Consider the following 13,546-nt stretch of genomic DNA (forward strand, 5'->3'; position numbering starts at 1 on the left):
TTTCCTGGCCACTGAAGAACAAAAATAAATGAATAAATAATGAACTTAAAAAAATATTTTTGTTAGTACAGTACAAAAGATATCAAGACTAAAAAAAAAAGAGTAATTGTGTCACAAAATCCATCACAATCACAGATGAAAACCGAGCCACTGCAAACAACAGCGATGACATGAAATATCACCGAAAGAAAATGTCTAGTATCCCTGAGACCACAGATCTTAACGAAACAGTAAATGAAAGCACCCCTGTTTTTTATGGCTGCCTTTTACTGCTGGTAACACTGAGGTTCAGTGCCATGATTAATGCCATCCAACAAAGAACTTTCAGTCGCTTTTGTTGTGAAGTGTGAAGCTCACAAATTGTTAGCCAGAGTCGAAATATTAAGTTTCCCTCCTCCACCCATCATGTTTTAATAGCAGAAGCGGGAGAAGGCACGGATGCCAGAGGCAAGATCCAGGCCATCTGCTATTCTCTTTGTAAAACACTGACAATCTTCTCACTTTCCATACGCCTTGCCATATTTTGTACACCATGCCAAAGACTAATGCACTTGCATTTGCTGCAACTGTTACAGATGCAACTGAAGCTGGTTTAGCTACTCTCCATCCATCTTGTTCCAGAGAGCAACTCACACTAGAGGATGTGAAGTTCATTCGGTGAGGAAAGATATTCTTAAGTCTTAGGAAGAATTGAAAATTATGAATTTGCATCTCATCAAGATCACTAAAATCCTCAATATGATAATGATTAATGTGACATGATATTGCAGCAAACTACAGAACTCTCAATTGCCTTGACACACAAACAAAAGCATGACAACTGATATAAATCAATGCAAATTGTTTACTTATGCTTCAAAATTTTCAAGGACGAAAATTTCCTTCCTCCGTATTTATTTTTCAAATGAGGCCTATACTTTCTTGCCTTTTAATAGCTTGAGTTTCCTATTTGATGTATTCACTGGCATTTTGCTGTCCCATTTTAAGCTCCAGCCAACTGCCCTAATGCCGCAGAAGAATGATCATGATAAAGCTTTCTGACATGTATTGTTTGCAGGAGAGAATTTAAAACGTGGGCCTTTGGCCTCACCTACCGTCTGAGCTGCAACCGCAGCCCTCAGCGGGTGAGTGTGACTAATTAGCTAGAGAATGGTATTTATACATGGCAGGGCCATTAGCAATTTAAGCTCATGGGTGGCACAGCGGGGAGAAACGACAGGCATTGTAACCGACCACATCAGCCTTGCTATGTCTTATTCAGCCCTAAAGCAGAGCCTGCCATTTCAGAGACCTTAACCATCTTAGTGGGTTAGCAAAACAAACAACAACTGCCATTATGGAAAGCTGCACGTGTTCTGCTTAGTTTTCAAAAATGACATCGCTAGGGGAGACAAGACTTATCTGCAATAATAGCATGTAAACAGCTCATTTGGTATGCTATTCTTATGCAAAACATAACAAGGAGAATGGGATACATCTTTAAAAATATGTAGATTAAATCTTTAGGTTTTTTTTAGTTGTCACGAAACATACAGCAATTCAAATGATGAGCCACACAGCATATAGTCTGCAGTTCGAATGAATGACTCTTTAGAGTTGTTTTTTTAGTGAATCAAAAACAAAGCAAGACTTTTTAGTCCAGTTTTTGAAAAATGCTTCTTATGAGTCTTTACTTTAGTGAATCAAAAACACAAAGCGCTATCAATGTATAGTCATATTTTCGAATAAATCTTATGAGTCTGTTCTTTTTAATGAATAAAACTATACAGCACAACCAGTGTAGTCTGAGAACGAATGACTCGTTAAAAGTCGATTATTTGTACTGAATCAATACAGTGTGACCAATTTTGCCCGATTCTCAGACTAATGTACAGGTTCTTTACACTGAATTCAAAATGTAGAAAATCTGTAGCAACTGACTTGCTGTGTTTTTCACAATGTGTTGTTTACAATGCACATTATACATTTTGTCAGCAGTAATTTATAATAATAAATTATTAAAAGGTCTGTGTAAACAACATTTGCAATAATTGTTATTTTTTTCTTTCTGAAAATGATCACTTCTAAATGCAATTGCATATACAGGTGCATCTCAATAAATTAGAATGTCGTGGAAAAGTTCATTTATTTCAGTAATTCAACTCAAATTGTGAAACTCGTGTATTAAATAAATTCAATCTCTGCCATTCCTCCTTGCAGATCCTCTCCAGTTCTGTCAGGTTGGATGGTAAACGTTGGTGGACAGCCATTTTTAGGTCTCTCCAGAGATGCTCAATTGGGTTTAAGTCAGGGCTCTGGCTGGGCCATTCAAGAACAGTCACAGAGTTGTTGTGAAGCCACTCCTTCGTTATTTTAGCTGTGTGCTTAGGGTCATTGTCTTGTTGGAAGGTAAACCTTCGGCCCAGTCTGAGGTCCTGAGCACTCTGGAGATGGTTTTCGTCCAGGATATCCCTGTAGTTGGCCGCATTCATCTTTCCCTCGATTGGAAGGGTTCTGGTCGTCCCAAATGTCTTCCATTTAAGGATTATGGAGGTCACTGTGCTCTTAGGAACCTTAAGTGCATCAGAAATTTTTTTGTAACCTTGGCCAGATCTGTGCCTTGCCACAATTCTGTTTCTGAGCTCTTCAGGCAGTTCCTTTGACTTCATGATTCTCATTTGCTCTGACATGCACTGTGAGCTGTAAGGTCTTATATAGACAGGTGTGTGGCTTTCCTAATCAAGTCCAATCAGTATAATCAAACACAGCTGGACTCAAATGAAGGTGTAGAACCATCTCAAGGATGATCAGAAGAAATGGACAGCACCTGAGTTAAATATATGAGTGTCACAGCAAAGGGTCTGAATACTTAGGACCATGTGATATTTCAGTTTTTCTTTTTTAATAAATCTGCAAAAATGTCAACAATTCTGTGTTTTTCTGTCAATATGGGGTGCTGTGTGTACATTAATGAGGAAAAAAAAATAACTTAAATGATTTTAGCAAATGGCTGCAATATAACAAAGAGTGAAAAATTGAAGGGGGTCTGAATACTTTCCGTACCCACTGTACTTTCCAGAAGGCCAACAATTCACTAAAAATGTTTTTTTTTTTATTGGTCTTATGAAGTATTCTAATTTGTTGAGATAGTGAATTGGTGGATTTTTGTTAAATGTGAGCCAAAATCATCACAATTAAAAGAACCAAAGACTTAAACTACTTCAGTCTGTGTGCATTGAATTTATTTAATACACGACTTTCACAATTTGAGTTGAATTACTGAAATAAATGAACTTTTCCATGACATTCTAATTTATTGAGATGCACCTGTATTTTAAAATATTTCTTCCTCTCTTCCTCGAAATAATATGAAACCATTAAGCAACCCATATTGTTAAATTCCTAATAAGTTCTCATAATGATTTCAAGTGTAATCACTAGGAATGTATATGTATAGAGTCAAACAAAAGACTGACCACCACCTCAGAAAAAAAGAAAAAAAAAGTCCACTTGTCCAGTGAGGGAAGCCTGCTAGCAGAGTGGTCAGACATGAGCTTTTATGAAAGGTGTAAAAATACCAGACTGGTCCAAGATAAACTCACTCTCACGGGGCCTGACATTTACCCTGGCCAACGCCAGAGGGCTTGCACTTACCTGGAGAAAAGCCCCATTGATGGTGCAAACCTTCTGCCCCTGTTTGAAGTGAACTAGGCACACTGTAGCCTCTGGGAAATACTGGGTTTTTCCATACGCCTCACTTGCAGAAAGTGTGTCATGGGCTACCCCTGTTTGTACAGGTATGGGCGACAACTTTTAAGTGCATGTAATAAATTACTCATGCTTCTCAATTGGGAATTTGGGAAATCTGTTTTCATAAGAAGTCTTTTAGATGCACATTTCGGAACCATTTAAATAACCCAAGAAGTAGCCCTGGAATACCAGGGTAAAATGTATGTAGTTGTATGATAAATACTGTGACTTAAACAGTACAAAAAAAAAACATGAAAGGATTGAAAATCTAGAACATGAACATAGAACATCACAATGAAAAGGGTGCAAAGCAGTAACAACTTTCGTTCTATTTCTTTGCTTTTTGGCCCTCTCAGCATGTGTTACCTCACCCATTGTGTCAGTGTGTTGCTGCAGTGAATAGAAAGTACACAGTTCAGGATTTACATGTAAGTCCTGTTTTTTTAGGAGCTGTGCTTTTAGTGGTTAAAACGCAGCACCAGAAGAGCAGAGCAGTGACTGAATAAACCTTAAATCCCGCTTGTGGATTTCTTTGGCACTTTTTTGCTGTGTTGATGACTTTATCTCCAATTTCAGGTTTATGTATTTATTTTTAATGTCTTTACAGTACCAGGCTCCCTGTGGCATTAAATGGTTTTTCCAGTAATTTAAAAAATACCTTAAAATGTTGTTTATCTGGTATAGACTAACAAAGAGCACCTCAGGGAAATTAAACAGGAACAAACTGGATTTAAACTGTGAAAGCATGTGATCTTCAGTATTTCTTATGTGTGAGTGAACAGCAATATTCAAAATTCAGAAAATGTGTAATTTTCACAATTGTGTACAATTGAGCACACATACTGTACATACTGAAAACAAAAGTTTCTTGTGCTCACCAAGGCTGCATTCACAGCAATATTGTGATATATTATTATTACAATTTACACATTTTTAATCAGTCATTACTCCAGTCTTTAGTGTCACATAAATTCAGAAATCATTCTAATATGCAGATTTCATGCTCAAGAAACATTTATCAGTGTTGAAAACCATGCTGCTTAATATTTTTGTGGAAACCACAATATTTTGAGTATTCTTTGATTAAAAGAAAGTTCAAAAGTACAGCATTTATTTGAATTAAAATTATTTTGTAACATTATAAATGTCTTTACTGTTGCTTTTGACCCATTTAATGCATCTTTGCTGAATAAAAAATCTTACTGACCCCAACATTTTTAGCGGTATGGTGTATGTAATTGTGTAAATGACTTTACCAAACTTAGTAAAGAGATCAAAATGAAAAGAAAACAAAATCCACATAAGATTTTTTTAAACATTATTTTTCATTTAGACATTTTTCTCTTCAGGAAACAGTATTTAAAGATTGAATATCTTGGAAACATTTAAAGCATCTCTGCCAAATGTCATTAAAGCATCACAAAGACAATATGACATGCCATGACACCCTCAATGATGCTGTATCACTGGACAGAGCAGGATGAGGTCATGGGTTACAGGAGACCTTGCTTGTGAGGTAAGCGATCAACCAGCTTTGATCTCGCAGAGCATGAGACCTGCAGGCAACATCACACCTGCCACAGAGGCTGCTGTCATTTCCACATCTGATAGCAATTATTCCTCAGTTAACAGCACCACGCTATTAACTTGACATACCAATCCCACCAAGGATGACAAAACTCATCAGTCTTGTGCTGTCACTTGTCTCGGAGACACTGCTGCGCTGTTAAGTGTTGCTCTTACATCCCAAGAAGCTCGGTGCTGACAGACAAGCCTCTGGTTCGCAGGCTACCTTGACAAGCACGCTTTTATCTTTTAATAATATATGAAACTCTTTTTAGTTCTACATTTACATTCTCACTTCATCCATTTGCTTTGCTTGGACACGAGGAGCCTTTTACATCAGTCTTTCAAAACCTGCAGCAAGGATACCTTTTCAGACATTTGGCTCTCGTTCTCAAGTGGAGGAGCCCACAATGAGTGTGAAGGTAACCTGTATGAGTTCACCAGCGCTCACGGTGTCCCGAGGGGTAAGACTCTGCCATGATTGTACTGGCAGAGGCCTTGGTCGTCTCTGTTTTTGCAGAGGCCTTCCCTCTCTCGGATCCTCATGTCGTGGAAGTGTTTTCAGCATGCCCAGCGGGTTCTTGACTGTCCACAAAGGCCTCTTCATTCACAGGCGGAGAATGCCAGCTGGTGTGAGCACTAAACAAATAATGACTCTATCTGCTCCAGCCCACTGACCTGCAGCAACAACACACACGACACCCCGTGGACCCAGGGAAATGTTTTGTGGGAAAAAACCTTGGATCATGAGGAGAACTAAAAAGGTATTATAACTAAGAAGAGCTGGGAGTATAATAATGAAGCCAATCAACTGTACACATCCACAAGAACAAAAAGCCAACTCAGCTCAGGGTAAAACTCGTTTCCAGTAAACATTTGTGCCGGAGTCATTCTAAATTAAATTAAGATGAAAAACATCTTGGTGCCAAGCAGAACATGGCAAGCATTGTCTTTGCAATGTTATATTTCAGACCATGCAAAATTAAAATAAACAAATGTATGTTTTATGATGTCTATGTAAAGTTTTATGTATTTGATATTACCTGCAATTTGAATACTATTATAGATTTAATGTTAGTTTTATATATATATATATATATCATGGCTCTTCTAAGATTTTGATTCATCTCAGGGAGTCAGATCTGTTGAATCTATTCACAAAAACATCCATTCAAGTTTGTTCACTGAATTTGAGAGGGTGTTTTTTTTGTGTATATTATGAATGAATCATAGAATTGACAAACAGGGAGACTGGCAAAATAATGCCACTTTCATTTATGAAAGGTTGTTGTATTCTTATTTCATTTGAATTATGTGGTCATCGGTTTTTAAACATAATTCTTCAGGAAAAAATATTTGGTTGTGAATGCAAGTGAACAGAATGATTTGTTTACTTGACGATTCTCAAAAAAGTAAAATAAATAAATAAAATAAAATTTAAAAAATGTTAAAAATGTAATGAACAACTAGAAAACAAAACTATTTGTTATGCCAGCATATAAACACAATATGTTTACATACTTGACCCTTGAAATATGACAAAACTGAAAATGTGACATTCCACTCTGTAGTCCCACTGCTCATATTCCATTTGATTTAAGAAATGCCAGAGATTGTTTAGACCATCAGTAATGCTGTAAGTGCAGACAGTTTAACAGATTTTAGGAGACAGGGCTTTCCGGGTCAAAGTAAATGTGTACATGGAGCACTGCGGCCTCATTTGCCTTTAAGTGTCAGTACTAAATTACATTGGCCTTTCACCTAGTTAGCTTTAGATTATGTAAGACATTATCAATCATAATATTCACTCAGTCACCTGGGAGGGAGAGAGGACTAGTGTAGCTGTCTCTGACTATTTATTTAATCTGTGTTACCCTGACAGCTAAAGCCCACAGGACTACAAGCATGTATTTACGGGTATGTTGTATGTCTTGTCTTGTCTGCATGAGTGTTTCTGTTCCGAATATTTAGACCAACGCATACGAGTGTGATATTGCTTTTTTATACTATAGTTTAAATTTTAGGCAATAGTCTTTAATTTTTATTTTTTTTATTTATAGTAATATATTTTGTGTGAACGGGCCTTAAGTCTATAATAATTGTTTGTATTTTAGAGCTGTACAGACGTATTTTGTGGGAAAGCGTTATTCGCCTGTGTGTCATCATGTTATATCCGTAAACAGAAAAGAGTGTCTCCAGTGCTACTTGTCACAATGCGTGAGAGAAATATTGACCATGAACCATGCAAAACTGCAAACCTCCACTGAAACACTGGTTGTACCAACAACGAAACGAGTGTAGCAAAAAGGAAAATTGACAGAGTCCGTAATAAAACTTGAATTAACATTGGCTGAATTACATTGGATTTGTAGAGGTGGTGAGATCTCTGAGAACTGAAAGGATGTAAAAGTGACACAAAGACGGCTTCTTTCCATGTAAATTAAAAATCTATTGGGTCGCTAAATTAATAACTTCGGCTGTCTAATTAGTCAGTTTGCGACCCTGGTGCATTTTCATTTTAGACACAATATTGCCAGTTACTTTATTTTTGTTCTGAAAGAAATTAAATGTTTCACATCCCCAAGCAACAGCCAGTAACTGTGGCTGCATCTGAAATCGCATACTTCCCTACTATATAGTAGGCAAAAAACAGTATGTGACAAAAGAAGTATGTCCAAATTCACAGTACTCATACAAGAGTAGGCAAAAAGTACCCGGATAACTTACTACTTCAGGCTTGATTCTAAAGTGTATACGATGGACATTTTACTATGCCATGAGGCCACGGGGAGGATTTTTGAATTGCAGTGACGTGACGTGACTGATGCTGGTAGGTCACGTGACAATGACAACATGGCGAATGTAGTACACATCCAGATTACGCTCATACAAACAATCATACTATATAGCACATACTTTTTTGTGCTCATGAAGTAATTCTTATTATTCAAAATAGTACCTACTCTTGATCGCAGCTCCTGTTTCTTTCCTAAATGAATCAGTTTTTGAGTTAATCGGTTCAGTAAAAGATTCAATAAAGACAGCAGTTTCGTTAATTAATGAATTAGTGTTTTTGAAGATTCTCTGAAGTAACTGATTCAAAGGCTTGATTAAACTTGTTGCCACTATTGTAACTAATCTCCAGTAAGTTAAATTAATTTTCGGTATGTTAAAGTGCACATGTAACATTCTCAGATCCATTCAAGGAAAGTTCTGTGCAGTCTGCTGTTGTGGGTAGTTTTTGTGTATGTGTTTACTGAGGGAGGTGTTGAACATTTATTCTGGAAGGGCTCCCAATGTAACAACTCAATAAAGCATCCAGCCAACATTTATTCCGGGCCTGGGAAGCCTTGCATGGTGGTCCATGGTAAGACCTTTTGAATAAGAAAGTAGTACGCTGAAATATGAAATAATGAAATGCTGCATACTCTTCATCGAAGGATACCAACATAAAGTTTTGCAATAGCTGCTAGGACTAAAATAGCTTCTGCTCATAGGTTAAAGATTCAGTAGACCTCTTCAAACAGCCGCAGTCCAAACAAAAAAGATCTCTTCCAATTTACAATTTGCGACATTACCTTACTGCTAGGATATTTTTGCTCTAACTAACATGTGCGTTCCATTACTTTTCCAGAACTCCAGCGTGGTGTTGTTTTAGCTGTAAAGCTGATACTGTCTTGATCATGCTAACCGTATTCGAGTTGATCCAGGCAGCAGCCAGTAAGCTGGGATCGGACGTGCCCCTGTGCCACGGCCGATGATTGTATGGCGGGGGGTGACTTTCTGACCTGTTCACATGGCTAATAAAACATTCATAGAGGGAGAGGAATTCCAGTGTATAGTTTTGCCCCGTCTGTGATGTTTGGAATCCTGCAGTGACCCCATAGAGAGCGCCATTCTGTCTGCAGACAAAGACCTGCTGTTTCTCTCAGTATCATCGTGGACTAGACCAACACTACTGACTGCTTGCTGCAAAGCTAATCAAATATTTTTCTTCCACCACAGAATTAGTCTCAATAAATACTTTTTTGCATGATTTTTCACTCTTTTTCCTCTACAAATTCATCTTGTACCGCAACAGTGCTATAGTTCATGCAGGTGGTCAAGGGATTTTCTCCTTTTTGTGTGTGGAGAAAAGTGGCCTCTTGTGTTAAAGAAGAGGGAAAGACTGAGTGAATATTAAGTTAAATTGCTCTCACAACGACCTGATTTGCCCAAATTGCTTGGCTTGTGTGTTGGAAAAATATTCCGCAGGTCTCTTTGTTGTTATTTGGTTTTTAATTGGGTTACGACACTGCAATGCTTCACTTTAATTATGCTTCACCTCTGTCAGTAAAGTCCAAAGCGGCCTATGAAATATGAATTGTTCTGTCTGTGCATTATACCTTCGAGACCACTTTGAGATGGTTCACACAATCATTTCTTAATGAAAGAGTCATTCTGAAGTGTGCAAAGTAATCCACTTGGCACAAGAGGCTGTTCAGCAAAACAAATGATGGAGTATTCTTGCTGAATTTATGTCTATTCACTTTCCTGAGCCACAGGCACTTTCCTTCCCTTTTCATCTCACAATAGACACTTTATGTAGCTGTCGATGTTTGCAATGAATCATTATGATGGCTAGTTCGTTTTTTTTTCTTTTCTGGATAGCATTTGTCATCTCTCAGTGTCTGTGAGGCTTACATTTCCCAACAATGAGAACGGAAAGGACTTCTCATCAAATTCTCTTCATATTTCGAAGGGAGCCTCATCTTTTCATGAGCCACTTTCTGCCATGTGAAAATGGCTCACTGCAGAGCAGTTTCCCTCAAATCTACACTCTAAAATTGGTTTCCAGAAAGGAAAACCTTCTAAACCTACAGACTTGGTGTTGTATTTACAAAGACAGAGTTATATTCATTAAAGTCTAAACGGCGTGCTGTCATTTCCTGAACAAGTCCCAGAGGCCCGTGACCTTCACCTTCACGGGAAAGTCTTAAACCCCTGTGGGTGGCTGCCAGGAAGAAATTACAATCAAAAGAAATTCTTAACTGTTGTGATTTAACAATGGCTTGACAAGGATGATAAAATATATAGAAAATAATGAGGAGAATAAACCTTTTGTATTTGTAACCCAACTTTAATGGTTTGTAAATACAGTTCTTTGGCTTCACGCTGTCTTTCATGGATGGTTTTCATGGAATAATATTTTTACCACCAACAATATTATTTGGTTTCACAGATTCCTCAAGATTCTTTCAAAGACAAATAAGTTTGTAATTTCCGTTCACATAAACCTTCATTTTTTATTTTTGTAACTTGCACTGACAAGGAAAATCCTTAATGTCGGGAATTGCTGATGAGTATTTTTTCAATAATAGAATATTTTGGAATAATATTTGCCTCTTTTGTCAGCGTTCAAGCGGAAAACTGTGGCAATAGTTCCAAGCAAAACGTTAATGGAAGTTTTCGTCCAACATTTACACTCCATTCATTTTCCAAACAGTTGCATTGTTATTTTCTGATTGATCTGTAAACAAAACTAATAATAATTATCAAAAGTTATCAAATTAGTTATCAAAATAATATTTTATTATTTTGTTTTATTTTATTTGTTCCAAAAATCATCACTAAATACCCTTCCCATGTAGGAATATCAGGTGTAATTTACATCCAATTTTCACTATTACATTTTGCAACGTAACCAAATAACCCCATATTTCATGTTCAATGGCTTTCTGTAGAAATTGCTGGGATTACCATTGAGTGTTTGATCAGTGTGCAACTGTGTGAGTGAATTGTGGCCTCTGGCTCACCTCTACCTTCAGTTCCTCAGAATAATAGCTGCCAGCATCCTATTCCAAGAGCCTTCGTTTACTTTCTTATATTGCAAACAAACTGCATTTTCCCTGTTATTTTCTCTGTGCCAAGGCCACCAGAACATTAAAGGGTCTGAATGATATCATTCATGTAATATTAAGACCCCTACATTCGAGGAGGCTTTTAACGGCCACATCATGTTCTCTCTCTGTTAGAGCCATCAACCGCATAGTGTTTAAAGCATTAAAAATTTGGTTTCACTGATCCTGGGACTCAGAATCATATATACAATAAAAATAAAATGAACTGGCATTGGTTTTTATGCAGGCATAAATAATAAACAGCAGGGCTGGTAAAATAATCCAGAGTCTTGCATTTATCCCCAGGATAGTATTAATTAGATTTATCTGCTGCTCTGGCTCACTCTTCCTGACTATATTTTACAAACTCAATGAATCTGAATACCCCAAGGTAGCATTACACTCTCTCCCCTGGCTTGGTAACCCTGCTAGTCTATATATTTTTATTGGCAAGTGTTTCAAAAGGCCCCACAGAAATGAGCACAGGTAAAGAAAAGTGCTGAATGTGTCTAGACACTTGAGGTCAGGCTTCTTAGTAAGTTTGGATGCTCCGTGTGGCGAGGACAAGCAGATGTCTGTTGTGGCATATTGTGTCTGAATGTTTGAGATTGTTTCGAAATTGAGTATTGCAAAGGCCGGATTTGGGACTGGTATGTTGGCATATGCAGTACGTAGCAGTGAAGTAGAAAAGGGCATTCTGTGGTGCTTTTGAACATGATTATTTTGTATGAACATTACTGCATGATGTCATGTGAAACTTTGTGCATTATGCTAAATTGAATTCTTCTAAACAAGAGAAATGCATAGAGAAGGCATTAAGTATAAATAATGGCTTTATAACATCCAATACATCATCTTGACATAAAAATTTTGATATTTCTTTCAACAAGCACAGTAAAGATATCCCTACCCAACCCTCCAAAATAAATCAATGAATAATATAAAATGCAGTGTAATAATGTTTAAGACTAACTATTAAGACAGGTTTTTTTTTTTTTTCAAATTCAGTATTAAAGCATTTTTTCCTTGGAGCTTTTAAAACATGTATATGTCAGTTATGATTTATGGCATACTTTTCATGCTCTAAATGGCTAGTAAAGTAAACCTCTAGTTGCACTTACCTTTCTCAGTATTCATCTCAAGAAATACTGCGCAATGGATGAGTTTTCTCTTAAAAGGCTGTATCAAATGTCATTATGACTGAAAGATTTTAGCGATCTGTTTGTAACTCACTCTCTTCTGTCTTACTCAGACTTCATACACTCACCGTTAAGAAAAGATGATAAAAGGAACAAAAAACTGATGTGGACAAAGATAAATAGGAGAGTAAAACAGCAGAGCGATGACATATGTTTGGCAGTTTGCAAAGCAGTTTTGGAAACAGTCACTCCAAGAAATCATCAAGTCATTCTAAAACTTCCAATTCAATGTTTTGTTTGGATGCAGATTAAGTTGTATCTTTAGTGCAATGATCTGAAGATAAATGTCTGCAATATGTTCCTTTCAAACATTTGTATACTCTGAAGGACAGACATTTCACTGTAAGTTTAACTTCAGAACTTAACGTTTTTCAAAAGTGTGCATGTAAGAATAACTAAAGAAGTATGAAGCTTTGAAACCCTTTCATATGCTTCAGTTGTCAAGAGCCTGCAGAAGGCAGAGACAAGCCACTCTTACATACATGGGATAAATCCTAACACTGAATATGCATGGTGTCTGTAGTCTTGCTTTAAAGTTATAAGAGCCAATTGCCTTATACATGTGTCACAATACTTAATATAGCATCTATGTGAAGTTAAAAGAGCCTTAAAGTAAGGTAAAAGAAAGTTTAAAGTCCAGCTTTACATGTTAAAGAGGCAATTGAACATGGACATGCACTTGTATGTTAGCTGGACTGGGCTGAAAAAATATTTTTTTGGTTGATTTGAGCCAAAGGAGACTTCATTTTACCATTGTTGTCAGATTTTGCTTTCATATATGCACTTACATTGCCAGAAATATCTGACAGGGGAGTTACGAATCTGGTTGTTGAGTGACCTGACTTGTCTCAAAGCAATTTTGGTTGTCAATTCTGTAATGGAGGTCTTGAAAAAAAATCATGTAAGTGGGCCTTATTTTCATGTCTCCAAAATCCATTTTACACCTCATAAACAGGCTAGATAACTGCTTGTCTTCAGATCACAACTTAATTATATGATAGAAATGCAGCTCAAAGTAGCAAAGGGACAGTGGGCTCAAAGGTGACATGTGGCACTCGTGTGAAGCAACTCAAACTCAGCATGTGGCTGTTTTCATGAAGACATAGAGCATAGACAAAGCCATGCTTGTTCTTAGACAGGACTCTGCATGGAGAGAGGAGGAGTCAGTATTGA

Source organism: Sinocyclocheilus anshuiensis, unplaced genomic scaffold (genome assembly GCF_001515605.1).
Source record: "Sinocyclocheilus anshuiensis isolate Anshui unplaced genomic scaffold, SAMN03320099.WGS_v1.1 scaffold72, whole genome shotgun sequence".
Classification (NCBI taxonomy): domain Eukaryota; kingdom Metazoa; phylum Chordata; class Actinopteri; order Cypriniformes; family Cyprinidae; genus Sinocyclocheilus; species Sinocyclocheilus anshuiensis.